Below are 11,936 nucleotides of genomic sequence, written 5' to 3'. Positions count from 1 at the left end.
TGCAGACGCACACTCCTAGCACTAAGAACACTGATCATGCTGAGGCTTCTAATACTATGCTGGGGGAAGAGAGATGCAGACGCACACTCCAAGCACTAAGAACACTGATCATGCTGAGGCTTCTAATACTATGCTGGAGGAAGAGAGATGCAGACGCACACTCCTAGCACTAAGAACACTGATCATGCTAAAGCTTCTAATACTATGCTGGAGGAAGAGAGATGCAGACGCACACTCCTAGCACTAAGAACACTGATCATGCTGAGGCTTCTAATACTATGCTGGGGGAAGAGAGATGCAGATGCACACTCCTAGCACTAAGAACACTGATCATGCTGAGGCTTCTAATACTATGCTGGGGGAAGAGAGATGCAGATGCACACTCCTAGCACTAAGAACACTGATCATGCTGAGGCTTCTAATACTATGCTGGGGGAAGAGAGATGCAGACGCACACTCCTAGCACTAAGAACACTGATCATGCTGAGGCTTCTAATACTATGCTGGAGGAAGAGAGATGCAGATGCACACTCCTAGCACTAAGAACACTGATCATGCTGAGGCTTCTAATACTATGCTGGGGGAAGAGAGATACAGACGCACACTCCTAGCACTAAGAACACTGATCATGCTGAGGCTTCTAATACTATGCTGGAGGAAGAGAGATGCAGACGCACACTCCTAGCACTAAGAACACTGATCATGCTGAGGCTTCTAATACTATGCTGGGGGAAGAGAGATGCAGACGCACACTCCTAGCACTAAGAACACTGATCATGCTGAGGCTTCTAATACTATGCTGGAGGAAGAGAGATGTAGATGCACACTCCTAGCACTAAGAACACTGATCATGCTGAGGCTTCTAATACTATGCTGGGGGAAGAGAGATGCAGACGCACACTCCTAGCACTAAGAACACTGATCATGCTGAGGCTTCTAATACTATGCTGGGGAAGAGAGATGCAGATGCACACTCCTAGCACTAAGAACACTGATCATGCTGAGGCTTCTAATACTATGCTGGGGGAAGAGAGATGCAGACGCACACTCCTAGCACTACGAACACTGATCATGCTGAGGCTTCTAATACTATGCTGGAGGAAGAGAGATGCAGATGCACACTCCTAGCACTAAGAACACTGATCATGCTGAGGCTTCTAATACTATGCTGGGGGAAGAGAGATGCAGATGCACACTCCTAGCACTAAGAACACTGATCATGCTGAGGCTTCTAATACTATGCTGGGGGAAGAGAGATGCAGACGCACAATACTAGCACTAAGAACACTGATCATGCTGAGGCTTCTAATACTATGCTGGGGGAAGAGAGATGCAGACGCACACTCCTAGCACTAAGAACACTGATCATGCTGAGGCTTCTAATACTATGCTGGGGGAAGAGAGATGCAGACGCACACTCCTAGCACTAAGAACACTGATCATGCTGAGGCTTCTAATACTATGCTGGAGGAAGAGAGATGCAGATGCACACTCCTAGCACTAAGAACACTGATCATGCTGAGGCTTCTAATACTATGCTGGGGAAGAGAGATGCAGACGCACAATACTAGCACTAAGAACACTGATCATGCTGAGGCTTCTAATACTATGCTGGGGAAGAGAGATGCAGATGCACACTCCTAGCACTAAGAACACTGATCATGCTGAGGCTTCTAATACTATGCTGGAGGAAGAGAGATGCAGATGCACACTCTTAGCACTAAGAACACTGATCATGCTGAGGCTTCTAATACTATGCTGGGGGAAGAGAGATGCAGACGCACACTCCTAGCACTAAGAACACTGATCATGCTGAGGCTTCTAATACTATGCTGGGGGAAGAGAGATGCAGACGCACACTCCTAGCACTAAGAACACTGATCATGCTGAGGCTTCTAATACTATGCTGGGGGAAGAGAGATGCAGACGCACACTCCTAGCACTAAGAACACTGATCATGCTGAGGCTTCTAATACTATGCTGGAGGAAGAGAGATGCAGACGCACACTCCTAGCACTAAGAACACTGATCATGCTGAGGCTTCTAATACTATGCCGGGGGAAGAGAGATGCAGACGCACACTCCTAGCACTAAGAACACTGATCATGCTGAGGCTTCTAATACTATGCTGGGGGAAGAGAGATGCAGATGCACACTCCCAGCACTAAGAACACTGATCATGCTGAGGCTTCTAATACTATGCTGGGGGAAGAGAGATGCAGACGCACACTCTTAGCACTAAGAACACTGATCATGCTGAGGCTTCTAATACTATGCTGGGGGAACAGAGATCCAGACGCACACTCCTAGCACTAAGAACACTGATCATGCTGAGGCTTCTAATACTATGCTGGGGGAAGAGAGATGCAGATGCACACTGCTAGCACTAAGAACACTGATCATGCTGAGGCTTCTAATACTATGCTGGAGGAAGAGAGATGCAGATGCACACTCCTAGCACTAAGAACACTGATCATGCTGAGGCTTCTAATACTATGCTGGGGGAAGAGAGATGCAGACGCACACTCCTAGCACTAAGAACACTGATCATGCTGATGCTTCTAATACTATGCTGGAGGAAGAGAGATGCAGACGCACACTCCTAGCACTAAGAACACTGATAATGCTGAGGCTTCTAATACTATGCTGGAGGAAGAGAGATGCAGACGCACACTCCTAGCACTAAGAATACTGATCATGCTGAGGCTTCTAATACTATGCTGGGGAAGAGAGATGCAGATGCACACTCCTAGCACTAAGAACACTGATCATGCTGAGGCTTCTAATACTATGCTGGGGGAAGAGAGATGCAGATGCACACTCCTAACACTAAGAACACTGATCATGCTGAGGCTTCTAATACTATGCTGGGGGAAGAGAGATGCAGATGCACACTCCTAGCACTAAGAACACTGATCATGCAGAGGCTTCTAATACTATGCTGGGGGAAGAGAGATGCAGATGCACACTCCAAGCACTAAGAACACTGATCATGCTGAGGCTTCTAATACTATGCTGGAGGAAGAGAGATGCAGACGCACAATACTAGCACTAAGAACACTGATCATGCTGAGGCTTCTAATACTATGCTGGGGGAAGAGAGATGCAGATGCACACTCCTAGCACTAAGAACACTGATCATGCTGAGGCTTCTAATACTATGCTGGGGGAAGAGAGATGCAGATGCACACTCCTAGCACTAAGAACACTGATCATGCTGAGGCTTCTAATACTATGCTGGGGGAAGAGAGATGCAGACGCACACTCCTAGCACTAAGAACACTGATCATGCTGAGGCTTCTAATACTATGCTGGGGGAAGAGAGATGCAGATGCACACTCCTAGCACTAAGAACACTGATCATGCTGAGGCTTCTAATACTATGCTGGGGGAAGAGAGATGCAGACGCACACTCCTAGCACTAAGAACACTGATCATGCTGAGGCTTCTAATACTATGCTGGGGGAAGAGAGATGCAGATGCACACTCCTAGCACTAAGAACACTGATCATGCTGAGGCTTCTAATACTATGCTGGGGGAAGAGAGATGCAGATGCACACTCCTAGCACTAAGAACACTGATCATGCTGAGGCTTCTAATACTATGCTGGGGGAAGAGAGATGCAGACGCACACTCCTAGCACTAAGAACACTGATCATGCTGAGGCTTCTAATACTATGCTGGAGGAAGAGAGATGCAGATGCACACTCCTAGCACTAAGAACACTGATCATGCTGAGGCTTCTAATACTATGCTGGGGAAGAGAGATGCAGACGCACAATACTAGCACTAAGAACACTGATCATGCTGAGGCTTCTAATACTATGCTGGGGGAAGAGAGATGCAGACGCACACTCCTAGCACTAAGAACACTGATCATGCTGAGGCTTCTAATACTATGCTGGGGGAAGAGAGATGCAGACGCACACTCCTAGCACTAAGAACACTGATCATGCTGAGGCTTCTAATACTATGCTGGAGGAAGAGAGATGCAGATGCACACTCCTAGCACTAAGAACACTGATCATGCTGAGGCTTCTAATACTATGCTGGGGAAGAGAGATGCAGACGCACAATACTAGCACTAAGAACACTGATCATGCTGAGGCTTCTAATACTATGCTGGGGGAAGAGAGATGCAGACGCACACTCCTAGCACTAAGAACACTGATCATGCTGAGGCTTCTAATACTATGCTGGAGGAAGAGAGATGCAGATGCACATTCTTAGCACTAAGAACACTGATCATGCTGAGGCTTCTAATACTATGCTGGGGGAAGAGAGATGCAGACGCACACTCCTAGCACTAAGAACACTGATCATGCTGAGGCTTCTAATACTATGCTGGGGAAGAGAGATGCAGACGCACACTCCTAGCACTAAGAACACTGATCATGCTGAGGCTTCTAATACTATGCTGGAGTAAGAGAGATGCAGACGCACACTCCTAGCACTAAGAACACTGATCATGCTGAGGCTTCTAATACTATGCCGGGGGAAGAGAGATGCAGACGCACACTCCTAGCACTAAGAACACTGATCATGCTGAGGCTTCTAATACTATGCTGGGGGAAGAGAGATGCAGATGCACACTCCCAGCACTAAGAACACTGATCATGCTGAGGCTTCTAATACTATGCTGGGGGAAGAGAGATGCAGACGCACACTCTTAGCACTAAGAACACTGATCATGCTGAGGCTTCTAATACTATGCTGGGGGAACAGAGATCCAGACGCACACTCCTAGCACCAAGAACACTGATCATGCTGAGGCTTCTAATACTATGCTGGGGGAAGAGAGATGCAGATGCACACTGCTAGCACTAAGAACACTGATCATGCTGAGGCTTCTAATACTATGCTGGAGGAAGAGAGATGCAGATGCACACTCCTAGCACTAAGAACACTGATCATGCTGAGGCTTCTAATACTATGCTGGGGAAGAGAGATGCAGATGCACACTCCTAGCACTAAGAACACTGATCATGCTGAGGCTTCTAATACTATGCTGGAGGAAGAGAGATGCAGATGCACACTACTAGCACTAAGAACACTGATCATGCTGAGGCTTCTAATACTATGCTGGGGGAAGAGAGATGCAGATGCACACTCCTAGCACTAAGAACACTGATCATGCTGAGGCTTCTAATACTATGCTGGGGGAAGAGAGATGCAGACGCACACTCCTAACACTAAGAACACTGATCATGCTGAGGCTTCTAATACTATGCTGGGGGAAGAGAGATGCAGACGCACACTCCTAACACTAAGAACACTGATCATGCTGAGGCTTCTAATACTATGCTGGGGGAAGAGAGATGCAGACGCACACTCCTAGCACTAAGAACGCTGATCATGCTGAGGCTTCTAATACTATGCTGGGGAAGAGAGATGCAGACGCACACTCCTAGCACTAAGAACGCTGATCATGCTGAGGCTTCTAATACTATGCTGGGGGAAGAGAGATGCAGACGCACACTCCTAGCACTAAGAACACTGATCATGCTGAGGCTTCTAATACTATGCTGGGGGAAGAGAGATGCAGACGCACACTCCTAGCACTAAGAACACTGATCATGCTGAGGCTTCTAATACTATGCTGGGGGAAGAGAGATGCAGACGCACACTCCTAACACTAAGAACACTGATCATGCTGAGGCTTCTAATACTATGCTGGGGGAAGAGAGATGCAGACGCACACTCCTAGCACTAAGAACACTGATCATGCTGAGGCTTCTAATACTATGCTGGGGGAAGAGAGATGCAGACGCACACTCCTAGAACTAAGAACACTGATCATGCTGAGGCTTCTAATACTATGCTGGGGGAAGAGAGATGCAGATGCACACTACTAGCACTAAGAACACTGATCATGCTGAGGCTTGTAATACTATGCTGGGGGAAGAGAGATGCAGATGCACACTCCTAGCACTAAGAACACTGATCATGCTGAGGCTTCTAATACTATGCTGGAGGAAGAGAGATGCAGACGCACACTCCTAGCACTAAGAACACTGGTCATGCTGAGGCTTCTAATACTATGCTGGGGGAAGAGAGATGCAGACGCACACTCCAAGCACTAAGAACACTGATCATGCTGAGGCTTCTAATACTATGCTGGCGGAAGAGAGATGCAGACGCACACTCCCAGCACTAAGAACACTGATCATGCTGAGGCTTCTAATACTATGCTGGGGGAAGAGAGATGCAGATGCACACTCCTAGCACTAAGAACACTGATCATGCTGAGGCTTCTAATACTATGCTGGAGGAAGAGAGATGCAGATGCACACTCCTAGCACTAAGAACACTGATCATGCTGAGGCTTCTAATACTATGCTGGGGGAAGAGAGATGCAGATGCACACTCCCAGCACTAAGAACACTGATCATGCTGAGGCTTCTATTACTATGCTGGAGGAAGAGAGATGCAGACGCACACTCCTAGCACTAAGAACACTGATCATGCTGAGGCTTCTAATACTATGCTGGGGGAAGAGAGATGCAGACGCACACTCCAAGCACTAAGAACACTGATCATGCTGAGGCTTCTAATACTATGCTGGAGGAAGAGAGATGCAGACGCACACTCCTAGCACTAAGAACACTGATCATGCTAAAGCTTCTAATACTATGCTGGAGGAAGAGAGATGCAGACGCACACTCCTAGCACTAAGAACACTGATCATGCTGAGGCTTCTAATACTATGCTGGGGAAGAGAGATGCAGATGCACACTCCTAGCACTAAGAACACTGATCATGCTGAGGCTTCTAATACTATGCTGGGGGAAGAGAGATGCAGATGCACACTCCTAGCACTAAGAACACTGATCATGCTGAGGCTTCTAATACTATGCTGGGGGAAGAGAGATGCAGACGCACACTCCTAGCACTAAGAACACTGATCATGCTGAGGCTTCTAATACTATGCTGGAGGAAGAGAGATGCAGACGCACACTCCTAGCACTAAGAACACTGATCATGCTGAGGCTTCTAATACTATGCTGGGGGAAGAGAGATACAGACGCACACTCCTAGCACTAAGAACACTGATCATGCTGAGGCTTCTAATACTATGCTGGAGGAAGAGAGATGCAGACGCACACTCCTAGCACTAAGAACACTGATCATGCTGAGGCTTCTAATACTATGCTGGGGGAAGAGAGATGCAGACGCACACTCCTAGCACTAAGAACACTGATCATGCTGAGGCTTCTAATACTATGCTGGGGGAAGAGAGATGCAGACGCACACTCCTATCACTAAGAACACTGATCATGCTGAGGCTTCTAATACTATGCTGGGGGAAGAGAGATGCAGATGCACACTCCTAGCACTAAGAACACTGATCATGCTGAGGCTTCTAATACTATGCTGGGGGAAGAGAGATGCAGACGCACACTCCTATCACTAAGAACACTGATCATGCTGAGGCTTCTAATACTATGCTGGGGGAAGAGAGATGCAGATGCACACTCCTAGCACTAAGAACACTGATCATGCTGAGGCTTCTAATACTATGCTGGGGGAAGAGAGATGCAGACGCACACTCCTATCACTAAGAACACTGATCATGCTGAGGCTTCTAATACTATGCTGGAGGAAGAGAGATGCAGACGCACACTCCTAGCACTAAGAACACTGATCATGCTGAGGCTTCTAATACTATGCTGGGGGAAGAGAGATGCAGACGCACACTCCTAGCACTAAGAACACTGATCATGCTGAGGCTTCTAATACTATGCTGGAGGAAGAGAGATGCAGATGCACACTCCTAGCACTAAGAACACTGATCATGCTGAGGCTTCTAATACTATGCTGGGGGAAGAGAGATGCAGATGCACACTCCTAGCACTAAGAACACTGATCATGCTGAGGCTTCTAATACTATGCTGGGGGAAGAGAGATGCAGACGCACAATACTAGCACTAAGAACACTGATCATGCTGAGGCTTCTAATACTATGCTGGGGGAAGAGAGATGCAGACGCACACTCCTAGCACTAAGAACACTGATCATGCTGAGGCTTCTAATACTATGCTGGGGAAGAGAGATGCAGACGCACACTCCTAGCACTAAGAACACTGATCATGCTGAGGCTTCTAATACTATGCTGGAGGAAGAGAGATGCAGATGCACACTCCTAGCACTAAGAACACTGATCATGCTGAGGCTTCTAATACTATGCTGGGGGAAGAGAGATGCAGACGCACAATACTAGCACTAAGAACACTGATCATGCTGAGGCTTCTAATACTATGCTGGGGGAAGAGAGATGCAGACGCACACTCCTAGCACTAAGAACACTGATCATGCTGAGGCTTCTAATACTATGCTGGAGGAAGAGAGATGCAGATGCACACTCTTAGCACTAAGAACACTGATCATGCTGAGGCTTCTAATACTATGCTGGGGGAAGAGAGATGCAGACGCACACTCCTAGCACTAAGAACACTGATCATGCTGAGGCTTCTAATACTATGCTGGGGGAAGAGAGATGCAGACGCACACTCCTAGCACTAAGAACACTAATCATGCTGAGGCTTCTAATACTATGCTGGAGGAAGAGAGATGCAGACGCACACTCCTAGCACTAAGAACACTGATCATGCTGAGGCTTCTAATACTATGCCGGGGGAAGAGAGATGCAGACGCACACTCCTAGCACTAAGAACACTGATCATGCTGAGGCTTCTAATACTATGCTGGAGGAAGAGAGATGCAGATGCACACTCCTAGCACTAAGAACACTGATCATGCTGAGGCTTCTAATACTATGCTGGGGGAAGAGAGATGCAGATGCACACTCCTAGCACTAAGAACACTGATCATGCTGAGGCTTCTAATACTATGCTGGGGGAAGAGAGATGCAGACGCACAATACTAGCACTAAGAACACTGATCATGCTGAGGCTTCTAATACTATGCTGGGGGAAGAGAGATGCAGACGCACACTCCTAGCACTAAGAACACTGATCATGCTGAGGCTTCTAATACTATGCTGGGGGAAGAGAGATGCAGACGCACACTCCTAGCACTAAGAACACTGATCATGCTGAGGCTTCTAATACTATGCTGGAGGAAGAGAGATGCAGATGCACACTCCTAGCACTAAGAACACTGATCATGCTGAGGCTTCTAATACTATGCTGGGGGAAGAGAGATGCAGACGCACAATACTAGCACTAAGAACACTGATCATGCTGAGGCTTCTAATACTATGCTGGGGAAGAGAGATGCAGACGCACACTCCCAGCACTAAGAACACTGATCATGCTGAGGCTTCTAATACTATGCTGGGGGAAGAGAGATGCAGATGCACACTCCTAGCACTAAGAACACTGATCATGCTGAGGCTTCTAATACTATGCTGGAGGAAGAGAGATGCAGACGCACACTCCTAGCACTAAGAACACTGATCATGCTGAGGCTTCTAATACTATGCTGGAGGAAGAGAGATGCAGATGCACACTCCTAGCACTAAGAACACTGATCATGCCGAGGCTTCTAATACTATGCTGGGGGAAGAGAGATGCAGATGCACACTCCCAGCACTAAGAACACTGATCATGCTGAGGCTTCTATTACTATGCTGGAGGAAGAGAGATGCAGACGCACACTCCTAGCACTAAGAACACTGATCATGCTGAGGCTTCTAATACTATGCTGGGGGAAGAGAGATGCAGACGCACACTCCAAGCACTAAGAACACTGATCATGCTGAGGCTTCTAATACTATGCTGGAGGAAGAGAGATGCAGACGCACACTCCTAGCACTAAGAACACTGATCATGCTAAGCTTCTAATACTATGCTGGAGGAAGAGAGATGCAGACGCACACTCCTAGCACTAAGAACACTGATCATGCTGAGGCTTCTAATACTATGCTGGGGGAAGAGAGATGCAGATGCACACTCCTAGCACTAAGAACACTGATCATGCTGAGGCTTCTAATACTATGCTGGGGGAAGAGAGATGCAGATGCACACTCCTAGCACTAAGAACACTGATCATGCTGAGGCTTCTAATACTATGCTGGGGGAAGAGAGATGCAGACGCACACTCCTAGCACTAAGAACACTGATCATGCTGAGGCTTCTAATACTATGCTGGAGGAAGAGAGATGCAGATGCACACTCCTAGCACTAAGAACACTGATCATGCTGAGGCTTCTAATACTATGCTGGGGGAAGAGAGATACAGACGCACACTCCTAGCACTAAGAACACTGATCATGCTGAGGCTTCTAATACTATGCTGGAGGAAGAGAGATGCAGACGCACACTCCTAGCACTAAGAACACTGATCATGCTGAGGCTTCTAATACTATGCTGGGGGAAGAGAGATGCAGACGCACACTCCTAGCACTAAGAACACTGATCATGCTGAGGCTTCTAATACTATGCTGGGGGAAGAGAGATGCAGACGCACACTCCTATCACTAAGAACACTGATCATGCTGAGGCTTCTAATACTATGCTGGAGGAAGAGAGATGCAGATGCACACTCCTAGCACTAAGAACACTGATCATGCTGAGGCTTCTAATACTATGCTGGGGGAAGAGAGATGCAGACGCACACTCCTAGCACTAAGAACACTGATCATGCTGAGGCTTCTAATACTATGCTGGGGGAAGAGAGATGCAGATGCACACTCCTAGCACTAAGAACACTGATCATGCTGAGGCTTCTAATACTATGCTGGGGGAAGAGAGATGCAGACGCACACTCCTATCACTAAGAACACTGATCATGCTGAGGCTTCTAATACTATGCTGGAGGAAGAGAGATGCAGATGCACACTCCTAGCACTAAGAACACTGATCATGCTGAGGCTTCTAATACTATGCTGGGGGAAGAGAGATGCAGACGCACACTCCTAGCACTAAGAACACTGATCATGCTGAGGCTTCTAATACTATGCTGGAGGAAGAGAGATGCAGATGCACACTCCTAGCACTAAGAACACTGATCATGCTGAGGCTTCTAATACTATGCTGGGGGAAGAGAGATGCAGATGCACACTCCTAGCACTAAGAACACTGATCATGCTGAGGCTTCTAATACTATGCTGGGGAAGAGAGATGCAGACACACATACTAGCACTAAGAACACTGATCATGCTGAGGCTTCTAATACTATGCTGGGGGAAGAGAGATGCAGACGCACACTCCTAGCACTAAGAACACTGATCATGCTGAGGCTTCTAATACTATGCTGGGGAAGAGAGATGCAGACGCACACTCCTAGCACTAAGAACACTGATCATGCTGAGGCTTCTAATACTATGCTGGAGGAAGAGAGATGCAGATGCACACTCCTAGCACTAAGAACACTGATCATGCTGAGGCTTCTAATACTATGCTGGGGGAAGAGAGATGCAGACGCACAATACTAGCACTAAGAACACTGATCATGCTGAGGCTTCTAATACTATGCTGGGGGAAGAGAGATGCAGACGCACACTCCTAGCACTAAGAACACTGATCATGCTGAGGCTTCTAATACTATGCTGGAGGAAGAGAGATGCAGATGCACACTCCTTAGCACTAAGAACACTGATCATGCTGAGGCTTCTAATACTATGCTGGGGGAAGAGAGATGCAGACGCACACTCCTAGCACTAAGAACACTGATCATGCTGAGGCTTCTAATACTATGCTGGGGGAAGAGAGATGCAGACGCACACTCCTAGCACTAAGAACACTGATCATGCTGAGGCTTCTAATACTATGCTGGAGGAAGAGAGATGCAGACGCACACTCCTAGCACTAAGAACACTGATCATGCTGAGGCTTCTAATACTATGCCGGGGGAAGAGAGATGCAGACGCACACTCCTAGCACTAAGAACACTGATCATGCTGAGGCTTCTAATACTATGCTGGAGGAAGAGAGATGCAGATGCACACTCCTAGCACTAAGAACACTGATCA

This window comes from Pseudophryne corroboree, chromosome 8 (genome assembly GCF_028390025.1).
Source record: "Pseudophryne corroboree isolate aPseCor3 chromosome 8, aPseCor3.hap2, whole genome shotgun sequence".
In the NCBI taxonomy this organism is placed as follows: Eukaryota; Metazoa; Chordata; class Amphibia; order Anura; family Myobatrachidae; genus Pseudophryne; species Pseudophryne corroboree.
This window is presented reverse-complemented; position numbering follows the sequence as displayed.